The sequence below is a fragment of the Ambystoma mexicanum genome, chromosome 6q, assembly GCF_040938575.1.
Source record: "Ambystoma mexicanum isolate Mex_15411 chromosome 6q, UKY_AmexF1_1, whole genome shotgun sequence".
Lineage (NCBI taxonomy): Eukaryota > Metazoa > Chordata > Amphibia > Caudata > Ambystomatidae > Ambystoma > Ambystoma mexicanum.
In genome coordinates, this window is record NC_090937.1 from 1,014,897,611 (window position 1) to 1,014,917,173 (window position 19,563).

Genomic DNA, 19,563 nt, shown 5'->3' on the forward strand with positions numbered 1-19,563 from the left:
AAATTGAGTTGTTGCAAGGGTTTTGGTAGTGGGAAAAATTCCAAGTTATTTGTGATAGCTTGTGAAGTAGTTTGATTGTTGTCAAGTTTTGCAGTACAGTAACTGCAGAGTATTAAGGGGTCATTTATTTCGTATTTGTTTTCTGCTATAAGGTAGAGAGCTAATTCAAACCATTTGTAATCTTCATTGTCTTCTATTTTGTGGGTTATGTCTACAATTTTTGTGCTACTTTTACAAAAAGTTCTGTGGCAACACACACACACATACATGATTTGGTACTTCAGCGAATGTACTTTTACATTTTAGTATTTCTTTTTTGTATGTGTATAGTAGAAGGTTGCCATTTGTAGAATTGTTCCTAGTCTGTTGTAAAGCTATTGCATTTTGTAAGTGGCTTTCACTTCCAAAATATTTTCTCTGGATATGCTCTATTTCTTCGAGTAGGTCTTTGGCTGTACCATGTAGAAGATTGTTATTTAAATTGCCTAATGCTAAAGCTGGACGTTTAGTATAGTACAGTTTATGGACTAGTCTCTTACAGTTGAATGATGTGTTGATATCATTTTGATATGATGGAAGGTGCTTTTGTCCTGAAATGCATGCTAATGAATGACCTTGTATCCTGTGTATTTGTGCACTGGACAGTTATCCATATTTTGTAGAAGTTTCATTTTGAATTTGTCTTTGCCTTTTACATATTGATTGAGGGACTGGCGTAAAAATTTGAAATATTTTTTGTCAATGTTACACATTGACGTGCATGGCCATTTGTACACTGGATGTTTTGGTTCAGTCGGATGGAGAGGTGATACTGAGTTTTCTGGGGATATTTTTGTAAGCAGCGTTTCTTGTTTCATTACCGTATTATTAAGTTTTTCATACCCTCGCCCACTGCTATGTATGGCAATTGTGTTTGTTTGCATTTGTTTGTATGCTTCTTCATTGAAATCACACAGATATTTAAGAAGTTATTTTTGTAGACATTCCATTTATTGAGAAGTCTTTATTGTAGTTTAGAAGTTAGTTTTGTTAGTGGGTTCATTCTGTTTAACACTAAAATAAATAACTTCTTTTTGAGAAGGATTGCACTGTCTATGAGAGCTTCTAAGATTAATTTTCTACGGTTGGTTTTAAGGGTTGTGCATGATTTCTCTCCTGTTTTTATAAGATTCTGAAGGACTCTGTGGCAGAACATATATTTGTAAAATACTTTTTTTGGTATGGTTACTTGCCACTAGATCAAGATTTATAGGAGCAGTGTTAGCAGTAGTGGTAGCTGAATTCGTGTTAATCACTTTCTGTTTCGTTTTACATTTTGAAAGAGGAGGCAAAGTTTTTGTACTGGAAGCTTGTTTTGTTTCAAATAATGACTCTATTAGATCTTTTGTTTGAACTTTTTTGTACAAATTCTGCTAGAGATGGATACTTATTTTAGACACTTTTATTTTCATTTGCTCTACTTCTGCTTTGCTTTCTACGGTCTTGGTTTTTGGTAGGCATTCTTTGGGGTCTGTTAAAAAAAGAAGGTATGGCTTGGGCTGTTCTGCAATGTATGTGTGCTGTGTGCATGAGTGTCTGAGTATGATGGTAAGGATGTATGTGGAGGTGTGTGATTGTGCATTGGGCAGCTACAACTAGTTGGGAAGGGTATTCTTGTATTTGTGTGTTACTATTCTGGGGTTCAGATAACAGTAGAAAGTAAGCTAGTGGTGAGGAGAAGCACTAATACTAAATCTAATGGTATAGAATTAAAATAGTTCTTTGTTCTGCAATACTAACATTCTGGGGGGTGATTTCTGGAATGTGTGCAAAGACAAACAGGGATTTGTGCGCCATTCTGCCTGTAAATCCCTGTTTAACAAATGGGGATAAGTGGGCAGAATGGCACAATAATCCATGTTTTTCGGCGCACAAATATCATGAATCAACCCCACAGTGTGTTTGAGTAACAGTTAGAATATTATGGTAGTATTGTACTTACTTCTTTTGTTTGGATGAGCAGGTTTATTCTGAGTTGTTGTTTGTACTTCAGATGTTGCTGCTTTTCGGGAGAGTGGTCTTCACTGTAATTGTAAAAGAAGGAAGTTAGTAATGTTGCGTGTTTATAGCACTGATATTAATTTAGACATTGATTTTTATGTTTTTGTAGTAGTATTGTTGTTTGATAACTGAACATAGAGTGTGCATGCAGTTTTCTTTGACTATGTGCAGCCAGGGGTGTTGCTAGGTCTGGAAAAGACCTGGGGCTATGCTAATGTCGGAAATATCAGGACTGGGGCTAGCTAGCCTTTTGGTTGTAGCTCCTGAGATTCTATCCGGGGCTACAACCAAAAGACCAGGGGCTATAGCCCCCTTAACCACCGCCCTAGCAAAGCTTCTATGTGCAGCCTTTATATTTTACTTACAATCTGTTAGTTCAACATGCTTTGCAAATTAGTATAATACTAAGTGTATGAAACCCACTTGATTTCTTATGGCTGTGTTATTGGATGTTATGAGATAGAAGATATAATGATATACTTATTTTGCAATTTGTATAAGGTAAATGGCAGAAACTGTATAGAAAAGCATGGAATGAATGCATTTGTGAAGGTGTGGGTAATAAAGCAGAAGGATGTGATGTACAGGCAGTGGTGTTATTTCAGCTGGGAGCTTTTCAATGATAGTGTCTATCTGTGTGAGTGTATAAAGATGCATGAACTTATCCTGGCTGTGTGTAATTTTATAATACACTACTAAGCAGCCGATTCATGGAATAATTAGCGCGGCGCAAGTGGGCAAAAACGTGCGAATCGCAGTGGAATACCGAAAATCGCAATGCAAGTGCGAAAATCGCACGAAAAGCAGCGCACATCGATTCATGGAAGGCCGTGCATGAGAAAACCAGCGGATGTGTGATAAAAAAGTGCGCGGCGCACGTTGGCGCACAGGCCATCTAACTGCGTGCGCCATGTCACAGCGAAAATCGCACAGGCCACAGCGTAAATCGCACATAGCGCGGCGCAGGCAACAAAAGTAGGCGGAACACGGGCGTAACACTCGGAATGGGGAACAACTTGCCAAAACGTGGGCGTCACGGGGGAAGTACAGGGCACAAGTGCGCGGAACGCCCACACGCTCGCCTACAACACGTATTCATGGAATAGAATAGGGCAAAAAAGCGCACGCTCAAACCAGCGCACAGGCACAAACACGACCGCCACAAGAAAGCAGGCGGTAGCGTCTCTGCGGCTGTAAGAAATGTGCGCCAAAAGGTGCGCCAACAAATAGCACCTATATACTGCCATGATGAATGTCCTATACTGTGGCTCTCCAGGACAAATGATGTGCAAAGGGGTACCCACAAACACGGACACCCGCTGACAAAAAATACGTGTGCGTGTATACCGGGCTGCGTGGGAAGTCTCACACGCGATTTGGCCGGGTACGTGGATTTCAGGGGTGCGCGGGAAGTTCCACACGCGATTTCATCAGGGTACGTGTATTTCAGGGGTGCGCGGGAAGTTCCACACGCGATTTCAGCAGGGTATGTGTATTTCAGGGGTGCGCGGGAAGTTGCACATGCGATTTCATCAGGGTACGTGTATTTCAGGGGTGCGCGGGAAGTTCCACACGCGATTGGCCCAGTGCGAGCAGGGTACGTGTATTTCAGGGGTGCGTGGGAAGTTCCACATGCGATTTCAGCAGGGTATGTGTATTTCAGGGGTGCGCGGTAAGTTGCACACGCGATTTCATCAGGGTACGTGTATTTCAGGGGTGCGCGGGAAGTTCCACACGCGATTGGCCCAGTGCGAGCAGGGTAAGTGTATTTCAGGGGTGCGCGGGAATTTCCACACGCGATTTCAGCATGGTATGTGTATTTCAGGGGTGCGCGGGAAGTTCCACACGCGATTTCATCAGGGTACGTGTATTTCAGGGGTGCGCGGGAAGTTCCACACGCGATTGGCCCAGTGCGAGCAGGGTACGTGTATTTCAGGGGTGCGCTGGAATTTCCGCACGCGATTTCAGCAAGGTATGTGTATTTCAGGGGTGCACAGGAAGTTCCACACGCGATTTCATCAGGGTACGTGTATTGCAGGGGTGCGTGGGAAGTTCCACACGCGATTGGCCCAGTGCGAGCAGGGTACGTGTATTTCAGGGGTGCGCGGGAAGTTCCACACACAATTTCAGCAGGGTATGTGTATTTCAGGGGTTCTGGGGAGTACCACACGTGAATTGGCTGTGTGGGTCCTCCCAGGTGTACGCTCCACAACCTCCACGGCCCCTGCAAGCAGCCCACACCACGGGGGACTACCCTGCACCCCTGCTCATGTCCCGCAGGCAGCCCATCCACCATGGGCATGCCCCCCAGCCAACCCACATGTCACCTTGCACTACTGATCAACAATGCATGTCTCCCACCACCCCCACCCCCCAGCCACCAGGGGCACCTACCACCAGGCCCCCACTCATGTCTCCCACCACCCCGACCACCCTGCCACCATGGGCAGCCCCCACCAGGCCCCCACCCATGCCTCCCACCACCCCCACCCCCCCAGCAGTGCAGGGGCAGCCTCCACCAGGCCCCCACTCATGTCTCCCAACACCCCCACACCCCAGCAGTGCAGGGGCAGCCTCCACCAGGCCCCCACTCATGTCTCCCACCACCCCCACCCCCCAGCAGTGCAGGGGCAGCCTCCACCAGGCCCCCACTCATGTCTCCCACCACCCCCACCCCCCAGCCACCAGGGGCACCCTCCACCAGGCCCCCACTCATGTCTCCCACCACCCCCACCCCCCTGCCACCATGGGCAGCCTCCACCAGGCCCCCACTCATGTCTCCCAACACCCCCACTCCCCAGCCACCAGGGGCACCTACCACCAGGCCCCCACTCATGTCTCCCACCACCCCCACCACCCTGCCACCATGGGCAGCCCCCACCCATGTCTCCCACCACCCCCACCCCCCAGCAGTGCAGGGGCAGCCTCCACCAGGCCCCCACTCATGTCTACCACCACCCCACCCCCCAGCCACCAGGGGCAGCCTCCACCAGGCCCCCCCTCATGTCTCCCACCCCCCCACCCCCCAGCAGTGCAGGGGCAGCCTCCACCAGGCCCCCACTCATGTCTCCCACCCCCCCACCCCCCAGCAGTGCAGGGGCAGCCTCCACCAGGCCCCCACTCATGTCTACCACCACCCCCACCCCCCAGCCACCAGGGGCAGCCTCCACCAGGCCCACACTTATGTCTCCCACCACACCCACCCCCCAGCAGTGCAGGGGCAGCCTCCACCAGGCCCCCACCCATGTCTCCCACCACCCCACCCCCCAGCAGTGCAGGGGCACCCTCCACCAGGCCCCCACTCATGTCTACCACCACCCCCACCCCCCAGCCACCAGGGGCAGCCTCCACCAGGCCCCCACTCATGTCTCCCACCACCCCCACCCCCCAGCATTGCAGGGGCAGCCTCCACCAGGCCCCCACTCATGTCTCCCACCACCCCCACCCCCCATCAGTGCAGGGGCAGCCTCCACCAGGCCCCCACTCATGTCTCCCACCACCCCCACCCCCCAGCCACCAGGGGCACCCTCCACCAGGCCCCCACTCATGTCTCCCACCACCCCCACCTCCCTGCCACCATGGGCAGCCTCCACCAGGCCCCCACTCATGCCTCCCACCACCCCCACCCTCCAGCCACCAGGGGCAGCCTCCACCAGGCCCCCACTCATGTCTCCCACCACCCCCACCCCCCTGCCACCATGGGCAGCCCCCACCAGGCCCCCACCCATGTCTCCCACCACCCCCACCCCCCAGCCACCAGGGGCACCCTCCACCAGGCCCCCACTCATGTCTCCCACCACCCCCACCCCCCAGCAGTGCAGGGGCAGCCTCCACCAGGCCCCCACTCATGTCTCCCACCACCCCCACCCCCAAGCCACCAGGGGCAGCCTCCACCAGGCCCCCACTCATGTCTCCCACCACCCCCACACCCCAGCAGTGCAGGGGCAGCCTCCACCAGGCCCCCACTCATGTCTCCCACCACCCCCACCCCCCAGCAGTGCAGGGGCAGCCTCCACCAGGCCCCCACTCATGTCTCCCACCCCCCCACCCCCCAGCCACCAGGGGCAGCCTCCACCAGGCCCCCACTCATGTCTCCCACCACCCCCACCCCCCTGCCACCATGGGCAGCCCCCACCAGGCCCCCACCCATGTCTCCCACTACCCCACCCCCCAGCCACCAGGGGCACCCTCCACCGGGCCCCCACTCATGTCTCCCACCACCCCCACCCCCCAGCAGTGCAGGGGCAGCCTCCACCAGGCCCCCACTCATGTCGCCCACCACCCCCACCCCCCAGCCACCAGGGGCAGCCGCCACCAGGCCCCCACTCATGTCTCCCACCACCCCCACCCCCCAGCAGTGCAGGGGCAGCCTCCACCAGGCCCCCACTCATGTCTCCCACCACCCCCACCCCCCGGCCACCAGGGGCACCCTCCACCAGGCCCCCACTCATGTCTCCCACCACCCCCACCCCCCTGCCACAATGGGCAGCCTCCACCAGGCCCCCACTCATGTCTCCCACTACCCCCACCCCCCAGCCACCAGGGGCAGCCTCCACCAGGCCCCCACTCATGTCTCCCACCACCCCCACCCCCCTGCCACCATGGGCAGCCCCCACCAGGCCCCCACCCATGTCTCCCACCAACCCCACCCCGCAGCCACCAGGGGCACCTTCCACCAGGCCCCCACTCATGTCTCCCATCACCCCCACCCCCCTGCCACAATGGGCAGCCTCCACCAGGCCCCCACCCATGTCTCCCACCACCCCCACCCCCCAGCCACCATGGGCAGCCTCCACCAGGCCCCCACCCATGTCTCCCACCACCCCCACCCCCAAGCAGTGCAGGGGCACCCTCCACCAGGCCCCCACTCATGTCTCCCACCACCCCCACCCCCCAGCAGTGCAGGGGCAGCCTCCACCAGGCCCCCACTCATGTCTCCCACCACCCCCACCCCCCAGCCACCATGGCCACCCTCCACCAGGCCCCCACTCATGTCTCCCACCACCCCCACCCCCCAGCAGTGCAGGGGCACCCTCCACCAGGCCCCACTCATGTCTCCCACCACCCCCACCCCCCAGCCACCAGGGGCAGCCTCCACCAGGCCCCCACTCATGTCTCCCACCACCCCCACCCCCCTGCCACCATGGGCAGCCCCCACCAGGCCCCCACCCATGTCTCCCACAACCCCCACCCCCGAGCCACCAGGGGCACCCTCCACCAGGCCCCCACTCATGTCTTCCACCACCCCCACCCCCCTGCCACCATGGGCAGCCTCAACCAGGCCCCAACCCATGTCTCCCACCACCCCCACCCTCCAGCAGTGCAGGGGCACCCTCCACCAGGCCCCCACTCATGTCTCCCACCACCCCACCCCCCAGCAGTGCAGGGGCAGCCTCCACCAGGCCCGCACTCATGTCTACCACCACCCCCACCCCCCAGCCACCAGGGGCACCCTCCACCAGGCCCCCACTCATGTCTCCCACCACCCCCACCCCCCAGCAGTGCAGGGGCAGCCTCCACCAGGCCCCCACTCATGTCTCCCACCACCCCCACCCCCCAGCAGTGCAGGGGCAGCCTCCACCAGGCTCCCACCCATGTCTCCCACCACCCCCACCCCCCAGCAGTGCAGGGGCACCCTCCACCAGACCCCCACTCATGTCTCCCACCACCCCCACCCCCCAGCAGTGCAGGGGCAGCCTCCACCAGGCCCCCACTCATGTCTCCCACCACCCCCACCCCCCAGCAGTGCAGGGGCACCCTCCACCAGGCCCCACTCATGTCTCCCACCACCCCCACCCCCCAGCCACCAGGGGCAGCCTCCACCAGGCCTCCACTCATGTCTCCCACCACCCCCACCCCCCTGCCACCATGGGCAGCCCCCACCAGGCCCCCACCCATGTCTCCCACAACCCCCACCCACCAGCCACCAGGGGCACCCTCCACCAGGCCCCCACTCATGTCTTCCACCACCCCCACCCCCCTGCCACCATGGGCAGCCTCCACCAGGCCCCCACCCATGTCTCCCACCACCCCCACCCCCCAGCAGTGCAGGGGCACCCTCCACCAGGCCCCCACTCATGTCTCCCACCACCCCACCCCCCAGCAGTGCAGGGGCAGCCTCGACCAGGCCCCCACTCATGTCTACCACCACCCCCACCCCCCAGCCACCAGGGGCACCCTCCACCAGGCCCCCACTCATGTCTCCCACCACCCCCACCACCCTGCCACCATGGGCAGCCTCCACCAGGCCCCCACCCATGTCTCCCACCACCCCCACCCCCGAGCAGTGCAGGGGCACCCTCCACCAGGCCCCCACTTATGTCTCCCACCACCCCCACCCCCCAGCAGTGCAGGGGCAGCCTCTACCAGGCCCCCAATCATGTCTACCGCCACCCCCACCCCCCAGCCACCAGGGGCACCCTCCACCAGGCCCCCACTCATGTCTCCCACCACCCCCACACCCCTGCCACCATGGGCAGCCTCCACCAGGCCCCCACCCATGTCTCCCACCACCCCCACCCCCCAGCAGTGCAGGGGCACCCTCCACCAGGCCCCCACTCATGTCTCCCACCACCCCCCACCCCCCAGAAGTGCAGGGGCAGCCTCCACCAGGCCCCCACGCATGTCTCCCACCACCCCCACCCCCCAGCAGTGCAGGGGCAGCCTCCACCAGGCCCCCACTCATGTCTCCCACCACCCCCACCCCCCTGCCACCATGTGCAGCCCCCACCAGGTCCTCACAATCCCCAATCATGTGCGTAATGGTCAGCCTCCACAGCCAAAAAGCCCTACCAAGTAACCCATTCACCCACATGGAAATGGAAATCACATGTTACACCCCCAATGTTCATGAAGCTAATGAACCCATGTCCGTCACACACAATGGTTGCAATTGAATGGGAAAACACCCAACATGACATGCATGAAACCAATGAGATGATACCACACAGTGAAGTATGGAAACAAAATTGTATTGAAAAAAATAAAGAATGCTAAAGAAAGGAAACAAACTACAATGGGAATGAGAAAAAATAAGCTGCATGTCCGTATAAAAAAAAAAAAAACTGCAAATCAGAATCCAAAAAAATGTCGTCCAAAGTCAAATGTAAAAAAATCTCTATGCAATAAAGAACTATGTAAAAAACTACCAAGGGTCCATGAGCCCAACTGAACAAAGGAAACCTACTAAAAAACCTAACTAAAAATCAACTATATACAAAAAGTGGAGCAGTGTCCGTCGACTCCAAATCATAATAAGAAACAAAGGAAACCTAAAACTAAAGAACTATATACAAAGGCGGCGGGCAAGTCCAGCGGCTCACTCCGTGGTGTCCCGGGCCAGGGCATCATCGAACTCCTGTTCGATGTCCCAGAGGCGGTCCAGTTCCATGGCCCCGAGGGTCCGCAGGGACGACGCCGTGTCCTCCTCCAACCCCCTGCGGATTGCCTCGAGGCACTCGGCCCGCCTCAGGGCCCTCCGCATGGAGTTCTCCGCCCTGACCATTGTGAGCTGCGCCTCTTCCGCCCGCCGCCGCTCCGCACCTATGGCGTGGCCCAACCGCTGCCACACGGAAGACACTCTCTGTCCTGGGTCCCCCTGCCCTCCGGCCGATGCCTGCCCCTCCGATTTCGAAAGCCCCGAGCCTTCATGTCTCCCACCATGTTGCTGCTGCTGCTCTGCCTCTGCCCGTGCACTGCCTCCTGCTGCCTGCACATCCTCCGCCGGCTGGGGTGCAGTTGTTGATGTGGCCACCCCTGCTGGACCTCCGACTCCCGACTGTGGCAGGGATGCCTCCTCCACCAGCCTGGCCGCACCGTCAGAGGCAGCTCCACAGGGCACCCAGGGGACTGATGGGTGGGAAGATGGCACAGAGGACGACTGGCGCGTAGGGGGTCCAGTTGAGGAGGGGGTCGGAGCAAGCCCCATCAGACGGCGGAATCCGGCCTGGGTGACCTGTCTCAGCAGGCTGACGTGGTCAACGAGCCATTCGAGATGTGTAACGCTCACCTGGTTCCCACGGAGGCGCGGCGTCGAAGGCGCAGAACTCTGAAGATGGACAGGAAGGGCCCCTCTATTCTGGCTTCCCTGGCTCGTTGGATACCCTCCTGTGCGTGAAAAGGGAGTATTACCAACTGTGGAACAATGCTCAAGCCTCCCACTCCCTTCCAACCCTCCACGATACCTCCTCCACGATTCCCCGTGAAGCCTCACCTTAGGGTTTGGAAGGATGAGCTCTCCATCCTGCTTCTGATGCAGGGGCGCGTTGAAACCCAGTTACTTCACTGGATTGAGGATTGATGGGAGTTCAGGTAAGCTTGACTGTTCAGGTAAGGCGCTGTAAAAGTTCTGTTCAAAAGTTCAAGCTTAATAATAATGTTCGTTGTCTAATTGCAGCAAGCGCTAATGCTTATGTCTTTTTCCCCTTAGGGGCCGGGGTTCGGAGTGCCGGAGATATGGCGCCGACCCGAAGTGAAACAGTTCTGGATGAGCGCTCAGGTAATGTCTTTGCATTCGCTCATTCAATGTCTTTGTCTTTTTTCCCCATAGGGGCCGGGGTCCGGAGATGCCAGGAAGCGGCAGGACCCGAAATGCAGTGGGAATAATCCAACAGGTAAGACTTAAAAGGAAACTGAGCTTTCCTTATTCATTTTCTCCCTCTCACCTTTGTTCTTGTCTTTTTTCCTCTAGGCGCCGGGGCGTAGCTGAATCCGGAAGATCGCTGCTGAAGATGGAAGCGCCTTGCAAAGGTGAGTAAAATGCAGCGCTGCAGCGATCGAAACAAAATGCCTTTAAAATGATGTCTTCCTTTTCAGGGCCGTTGGAGAAATGACTCCGGGATGCAGATTTAGCAGGTAAGGGCTTTTCTTCTCCTATTCTCTTCCTTTCTCCCCTTGCAGGTGTTCCAGGGTGCTGGCAGGCGTGGCTGAAGTCAGGATGCAGGAGCTGACACGGTGAGCGTCCAGCTGCTAGGTGCAGAACAACGCGAAGCACGTGTGGCTGTTCGGGTGGGGTTTAAATAGCCTTGGAAGAAGTTCCTGGTATGTATCCTTCCACCAATCAGGTATGTATCCTTCCCCGACCACACCTGGGTGGTGAAGTAGTCCTACAGGTAAAGTAGTCCCATTCAGGCCTCAAGAGGGCCTGGATGAAGCAGCAAGGTCTGCATCAGGTAAGTGTGCACCCAAGCACTTAAACACATATCCTCTTCTATGAGCCTGGCGCCTAAGGCGCCAGGACTGGGGTCCGCTATGAGCCTGGCGCCTAAGGCGCCAGGACTGATTCCAAAGGGCCCCGACTTGGGCCCGCTGAGACTTCCCTGGGGAAAATGATGTCTGCCTCTGGGGTTGCTGGGCCCGGCCTGGCTCCTTGGAGGTAGGCATCATGACAGTACCCCCCCCTCAAGGCCCCTCCCAAGGTCTTTTCCTCCGGGGGTTTTGGTTTGTGCGGGAATCTTTGATGGAATCGTTGAATTAATCGTGGTGCGTGAACATATTACTGGGTTCCCAAGATCTTTCCTGAGGTCCATATCCTTTCCAATCAACAAGATAGAAGAGTTTCGACTTAACTATCTTGGAATCTAAAATGTCTTTCACTTCGAATTCTAATTCTCCATCAATTTGGACAGGGCCTGGGGGCTCAGACAGTCTGGTTCCAGGTTGTACTGGTTTTAGAAGAGATGCGTGAAAAACGGGATGAATCCGCATGTTGGATGGTAAATCGAGTTTAAAAGCCACTGGGTTGATAATAGCTTTGATGGGGTAAGGCCCAATGAATCTGGGATTAAAAGTTCGCTGACCCTTGAGGGGTAGATGTTTAGTTGCTAGCCATACCTGATCTCCTACTTGGTAAGGAGGAGTTTTACTTCGGTGCAAATCAGCGTTTTCTTTATACTTTTTCTTGGCTTGCTGTAAGTGGGTTGTAGCTTCTTTGAAGGCTTGGGTTATTGTGGAATGCAGGTGATTTACTGCAGGCATCTCCAGGGTCAGAGGTGGATCTAGGTCAGAGGTCCGAGGATGGTGACCATACAGGGTATAGAAAGGAGTCTGTCCGGTTCCAGAATGCACTGAATTGTTGTATGCATATTCTGCAATCCAAAGGATGTCTTTCCAATTTAACTCGGATTGGTGTAACATGCACCGCAGATATTGCTCGAGAGTCTGATTGGTTCTCTCGGTTTGTCCGTCGGTCTGGGGGTGGTGGCTGGTGGATAACCGCACGTCTATTTGTGCTAGTTGGCAACATTTCTTCCAAAAGTGGGAGATAAATTGACTTCCACGGTCTGAGACTAATATGGAAGGGAAACCATGTAACCGCACTAAATTTTCCATAAATTCCTTGGCCAAGGTGGAAGCTGACGGCAATCCTTTTAAAGGGATAAAATGGGTCATTTTGTAGAATAGATCCACTGTTACGAGAATCGTGTTGTAACCACCACAAGGAGGCAGGTCAGTTATAAAGTCCATTGACAAGGTGTGCCAAGGTGCTGGTGGAATGTCCAAAGGTTGAAGTAGGCCGGCTGGCCTTTTCTTTTGACTCTTATTTTGGGCACAGATTCCACAAGACAACACAAATGACTTTATGTCTTTTCTCCAAGAAGGCCACCAGAAGTGGCGTTTGATCTTTTCTTCTGTTTTCGCGATACCGGGGTGTCCTTCCATTAATGATTCATGATGACGGGTAATGACAAGTTCCTGCAATTCTTTACTTGGCAGAAATAACCGCTCTTGGAAGTAAGGTAAATCATCCTTAACGGTGTAGTGAGGACCCTTTTGACTCCATTCCAGTAAGGCAGAAGAGTCAAAGAGCTTGGATGTCCTCAATGATTTGCAATGAAGTCAAGCCCAGAATTCTTTGTTCCGGTATGATTGGCACAGGTTCTAAACTCAAATTGGGTTCTTCCATGCCTATCCGGGATAAGGCATCTGCCTTACCATTCTTGCAGCCAGGGCGATAGGTAATTACAAAATCAAATTCCGCAAAGAATAAAGCCCATCGGAGTTGTCGCGAAGATTGAGCTTTGGCCGTCTTTAAATACTGCAAATTTCTGTGGTCCGTAATTACGGTGATGGTGTGTCTTGCACCGAGAGATAGTGACGCCAAGCCTTGAAAGCTGATTTAAAAGCCAGTAGTTCTTTGTCGGTAATTGCGTAATTGAGTTCAGGTGGAGAGAATTTTCTGGACCAAAAGGCTACAGGGTGTAGTTGGTTAGTTTCTGGGTCTCTTTGCGACAGGACAGCTCCCATGGCCGAACTGGATGCATCGGTTTCCACGATGTAAGGGAGATCTGGGCGCGGGTGCTTCAATACAGGTGCAGAGGTGAATTTGGTTTTCAGGTCCTGAAAGGCTTGTTCAGCCTCAAGAGTCCATTCAAAGCGTTTATTTTTCTTTAGGAGAGCTGTGATGGGTTGAACAGTTCGAGAAAATTCCAGGATGAACCTTCGATAGAAATTGGCAAAGCCAAGCATGCTTTGCACTCCCTTCACAGAGCTAGGAGATGGCCATTTGAGAATGGCGTCCACTTTCCGCGAGTCCATTCGGATTCCTTGAGGTGTCAGGATGAATCCGAGAAACTCCACTTCTGTGGTATGAAAAACACATTTTTCGAGCTTGCCAAATAATTTGTGCTGGCGCAATTTCTCAAGAACTGCCCCAACATGGTTTCTGTGATCAGATTCTGAGGAGGAATACACCAGGATGTCGTCAATATAAACGATGACACAAACATTGATAAGTTCCCGAAGAACATCATTCATGAAGTACTGAAAGGCGGCAGGTGCGTTGCACAAACCGAAGGGCATTACTTGATATTCGAAGAGCCCAAATTTGGTGCGGAATGCAGTCTTCCACTCGTCGCCCTCTTTTATACGTACCAGGTGGTAAGCTCCTCGGAGATCTAGCTTGGTGTGCACACGAGCATCTTTTACTTGGTCAATAAGCTCAGGTATCAGGGGCAAAGGGTAACGATTCTTAATCGTTATCTGATTTAGGGCGCGGTAGTCAATACAGGCTCTAAGGTCTCCTTCCTTTTTAGGTACGAAGAACAAAGCGGAAGAGACTGGTGACTTTGATGAGCGAATGAAGCCATTGGCCAGGTATTGATCCAAATACTGGCGCAAATGCAGGTTCTCAGGTTCAGTAAGAGCATAAATCCTACTACAAGGTAGTTGTGCATTGGGTACCAAGTCGATTTGGCAATCGTAAGATCGATGGGGAGGTAAGGTGTTAGCCTGCTCTTTCTGAAAAACGTCTTGGAATTCTTGGTATTCAGATGGTAGCTGTACAGGGGTGGAAGTTACAGAGGCTAGACCCATAGCTGGATTCCTTGGGTAACAGGTTGGTTCACAATCAGGAAAAGTTATCTTCTTTGCTCGCCAGTCTATTCTCGGATTATGTGTTTCTAACCAAGGGATACCAAGAAGTACTTGAAATTGTGGGGCCTTGATCACATCAAACACGATTGCTTCCCGATGTCCGTCCTGACCCACCAGAGTGATTTCAACTGTGGAATGCGTTACAGGCCCTGAGGCTATTTCGGTTCCATCAACTGTAGTAATTACATCTTTGGTTACTTTCGGGCGGAGAGGAAGCTTAATCCTGGAAGCCAATTCACGGTCTATGTAATTTCCAATAGCTCCACTGTCTATGTATGCTTTTATAGCATGCAACTGCTGAGGCTGTTTTGGGTTCACAAGCACCATTGGCATGACAAAATGCGAGGTCAAAGAGTTTGTTTTCAAGCTCGGCAAGCGGACCCCTATGCTTGTCGGGCTAGGTCGTTTCCCGAACCAGGTGTCAATAACTCGTTATCAGTGGCTCCAACCACCTTCTTGGGTGGTTTAACTGGACAACTTTGAAGAAAGTGACCGGAAGTTCCGCAATACAGACAAAGTTGCATTTGTCGCCTTCTCTCTCGTTCCTTCTGCGTTAATGGTCCTTTAACACTGCCAATTTGCATAGGTTCGGAAACGTCAGTACTCTTGGAGTTAACGTGGGTCTTGATAGGTACTCTGGTTTCATACTTGAGCCGATCTGCTTTTCTATTTTGAAGTCTGTGATCAAGTTGAACCACTAAGTCTATGTAGTCTGCGCAGGCCTGGGGTGGATCTACTATCTGAGCTATAACATCTTTAAGCTCTCCGCGCAGGCCTCGATGAAACAATGTGATCCTTTTATTTTCAGGCCATCCGGTTTCCACAACTAGTCTATTAAAGGTGGCGATATAGGACAAAAGATCCTGATTACCTTGTCGTAAGGATAGCAGTTCGTTGTCAAGGGCCTGTCCCTGCGAGTGTCGAGCGATCAATCTTTCCATGCTGGCCTGGAAGCCCTGGAAATCCTGGAGAATGGGATCATCCTGATTTACCAATGGAATAGACCAATCGGCAGCACAGCCACTGAGGTAAGATAGTACAAAGGCTACTTTGGTCTGGTCGTTGGGGAAGGCCCCGGGCCTGCATAAAAAGTGTAAACGGCATTGGTTCATAAAAACGGCATATTTCTTGGGATCCCCCGCAAAACGTTCCGGCGGGGCCAAAGGCATGTGTCCAGGTAGATTGATTTGTACCGGGTTATTCGAACCCATTGTTGTAGAAATATCTCCGGAAACAGGTAAAGGAGTGTGCTCTGCCTGGCCCTGCAATAACCTTTTGGCCAGATCATCAGTTCTTTCCTTGGATAGGATTAGTTCCCTTCTGAGAGCATTAGTCTCCGGCGGGCTGAGTGCACTTCTGCCCGTAATTCCCCTAAAAGATGGGCCAGCTGATCTGTCTCGGAAGTCTCCATAGTGCCCAGGTGGGAAATTGTGGTAAGGCTTCGCGTTCTGTAACGCTCATCTGGTTCCCACGGAGGCGCGGCGTCGAAGGCGCAGAACTCTGAAGATGGACAGGAAGGGCCCCTCTATTCTGGCTTCCCTGGCTCGTTGGATACCCTCCTGTGCGTGAAAAGGGAGTATTACCAACTGTGGAACAATGCTCAAGCCTCCCACTCCCTTCCAACCCTCCACGATACCTCCTCCACGATTCCCCGTGAAGCCTCACCTTAGGGTTTGGAAGGATGAGCTCTCCATCCTGCTTCTGATGCAGGGGCGCGTTGAAACCCAGTTACTTCACTGGATTGAGGATTGATGGGAGTTCAGGTAAGCTTGACTGTTCAGGTAAGGCGCTGTAAAAGTTCTGTTCAAAAGTTCAAGCTTAATAATAATGTTCGTTGTCTAATTGCAGCAAGCGCTAATGCTTATGTCTTTTTCCCCTTAGGGGCCGGGGTTCGGAGTGCCGGAGATATGGCGCCGACCCGAAGTGAAACAGTTCTGGATGAGCGCTCAGGTAATGTCTTTGCATTCGCTCATTCAATGTCTTTGTCTTTTTTCCCCATAGGGGCCGGGGTCCGGAGATGCCAGGAAGCGGCAGGACCCGAAATGCAGTGGGAATAATCCAACAGGTAAGACTTAAAAGGAAACTGAGCTTTCCTTATTCCTTTTCTCCCTCTCACCTTTGTTCTTGTCTTTTTTCCTCTAGGCGCCGGGGCGTAGCTGAATCCGCAAGATCGCTGCTGAAGATGGAAGCGCCTTGCAAAGGTGAGTAAAATGCAGCGCTGCAGCGATCGAAACAAAATGCCTTTAAAATGATGTCTTCCTTTTCAGGGCCGTTGGAGAAATGACTCCGGGATGCAGATTTAGCAGGTAAGGGCTTTTCTTCTCCTATTCTCTTCCTTTCTCCCTTTGCAGGTGTTCCAGGGTGCTGGCAGGCGTGGCTGAAGTCAGGATGCAGGAGCTGACACGGTGAGCGTCCAGCTGCTAGGTGCAGAACAACGCGAAGCACGTGTGGCTGTTCGGGTGGGGTTTAAATAGCCTTGGAAGAAGTTCCTGGTATGTATCCATCCACCAATCAGGTATGTATCCTTCCCCGACCACACCCGGGTGGTGAAGTAGTCCTACAGGTAAAGTAGTCCCATTCAGGCCTCAAGAGGGCCTGGATGAAGCAGCAAGGTCTGCATCAGGTAAGTGTGCACCCAAGCACTTAAACACATATCCTCTTCTATGAGCCTGGCGCCTAAGGTGCCAGGACTGGGGTCCGCTATGAGCCTGTCGCCTAAGGCGCCAGGACTGAGTCCAAAGGGCCCCGACTTGGGCCCGCTGAGACTTCCCTGGGGAAAATGATGTCTGCCTCTGGGGTTGCTGGGCCCGGCCTGGCTCCTTGGAGGTAGGCATCATGACAAGATGACGTGCAGTCTCTCCATGAAAAGACTGCAGGTCACCTCGCATGGCCCGTTGACGCAACGCCACACCAGCCAGGACAGGCTCAACCCGGACCTGGATGGCCACGTCCGCAGGCAGAGGAAAGCCAGTTGACGTCAGCTCATCCCCTGCCTGAAAACGGGTCTGGACGTAGGCATCCCTGCTGGTGCAAGATGATGCAGGGACAGGATCGGGGACAGGATTGCACACAGGCACCTCCGCGGCGGCCTGTGCTGCCTCCTGTCCCTGGTCCTGCACTGCACCACTAGCACCAGTGGGATCCCCACCTCCAGACCCCGTCTCTGGTGCTTGCACGGCCTCCTCCTCCACCAAACCCCCCACCAACCTGGATGACTCCGTGCCATCTTCCCCTGTTGGGCTCTGTGGGGTCCCAGCTGCCCCTTCTGCTGCCGAGGAGTCCAACTGCAACCTCCGCCTCTTGGACCTCCCCCCGGCAGCTGCGGCCTGGGACGCGGCACCGGACTCCTCACACCCCGACGAGATGACAACACTGGAGGGGAGCCGGGCCTTGCGTCTCCGGCTGGCGGGCGGATCCCCGCCGCTGTGCTCCACAGCACCTTCTCCGCCCTCTTCATCAGTTGACGCTGCAGACAGGGAGAAACAAAACACAGGCATCAGGGCACTGTACAATGGACACATACACACATGACAGTTGCACATGAGTGGCATTGGCAAACCTCAGACATGTCATCACAATCCCCAACACACATGTCATTGCAACTCGCACACATGAGCCATACCACAGCCATATCGCAACTGCCACCACCATCCCTACACATACAACAGCATCAGCAGCCAAAGGGGAGCCAGACATCACATGCAACACAGGAAGTGCACCACACATGTACACACACCACCACACTTGCATGCACGTGGACACCTCTGCCAAGTGTCGCACTGTTCAGACAGGCATCCATGTCACATCTGCCAATCAGGCTTCCACATACCGCTGTCACATGCATCCATGTTGCATCACTGTTGCACCCTTGTCAAATACACACACATGCACATGTACACAGTGCTCATACATGCAGCCGAAAACAACATACATGCGTGACATCACAGACATGTCTACTTACATACACATTCATCCAAACATGTGTGCACGCACAACTGCATTTGCCATGCAAGCCTACACACACAAGCACCATCCATGTCTCACACATTACAGCCCTCGCATGTGTCAGCCATACAGCCCTGTACACCCCCACCCATACTCGACCCCATACAAACAGATGTGCAACCTGCACAATACCGAATAATCACCATACGCACTGCTCACAATCAGGATGCATCTACACTCACCGCTCGACTCCAGACGAGTCTGCTTCTCTAGGACCTGGACGTGGAGCGCTGGGGATATGCGTTCCAGGACCCCCATCTGTTCTTCCCACAAGTGGCCCCGGCGCCCCTTGGCATCCGCTGCCTTCAAGAGGTGCCGGGCCTTGTTCAGGGTCCTGGACCTGAAGTCCTCCCAGCGCTTCCTGACATGTTGTAAGTCCCGGACTGCCACCCCCTCCGCGTTGATGGCAGTCACGATGTCAGTCCAGATCCGAGTCCGTCCTTCCTTGTCGGCCCGGGAACTACCGAAGAGGGCATCATACTGCCCCAGGACTTGCTCCACCAGGACACCAACTTCGGTGGCAATGAGGCTGGTGCCCCTCTGCCTCTCTGGCCGGGGGTTGTCAGTGGTCACAGATGGTGTTTGCCCCGACATGACAACCCCAGAGGCAGGAGTGGGTGGGCAACTGGGTCCTGGGGCTGGGCTGTGGAGCGATGGAATTCCAGTCGGGAGTCTTCGGTTCCAGCAGGGGTGGTCACAGCAACAGCACCCCTGGCTGATGTGCAGGCAGCAAATGGCAGTGCACGTGGGCAGCAGGCAGTCAGGCTGCAGCAGAAGGCAGGTGGGAGCGTGCTCGGCACTCTGGGGGGCAGTAGTTCGGCCTTCTGGGCAGGAGCGTGGTCTTCCGTGTGCTTACGCGTGGCCAGCTTGGTACGGAGTGATTTGGCACGTGAAAATCCTGCATGTCAGCGTGAAAATCGAGGAAAGGCCCTTAGCGCGTAAGCGCGTCAGCACGCATACGCGATTCTATTGGACCAAAGGCCCTCAGCGCGTAAACGCGTCAGCACGCATACGCGATTCTATTGGACCAAAGGCCCTCGGCGCGTAAACGCGTCAGCACGCATACGCGATTCTATTGGACCAAAGGCCCTCAGCGCGTAAACGCGTCTGTGACATGACCCGCACGGGTGTTTCCCACACAGCACG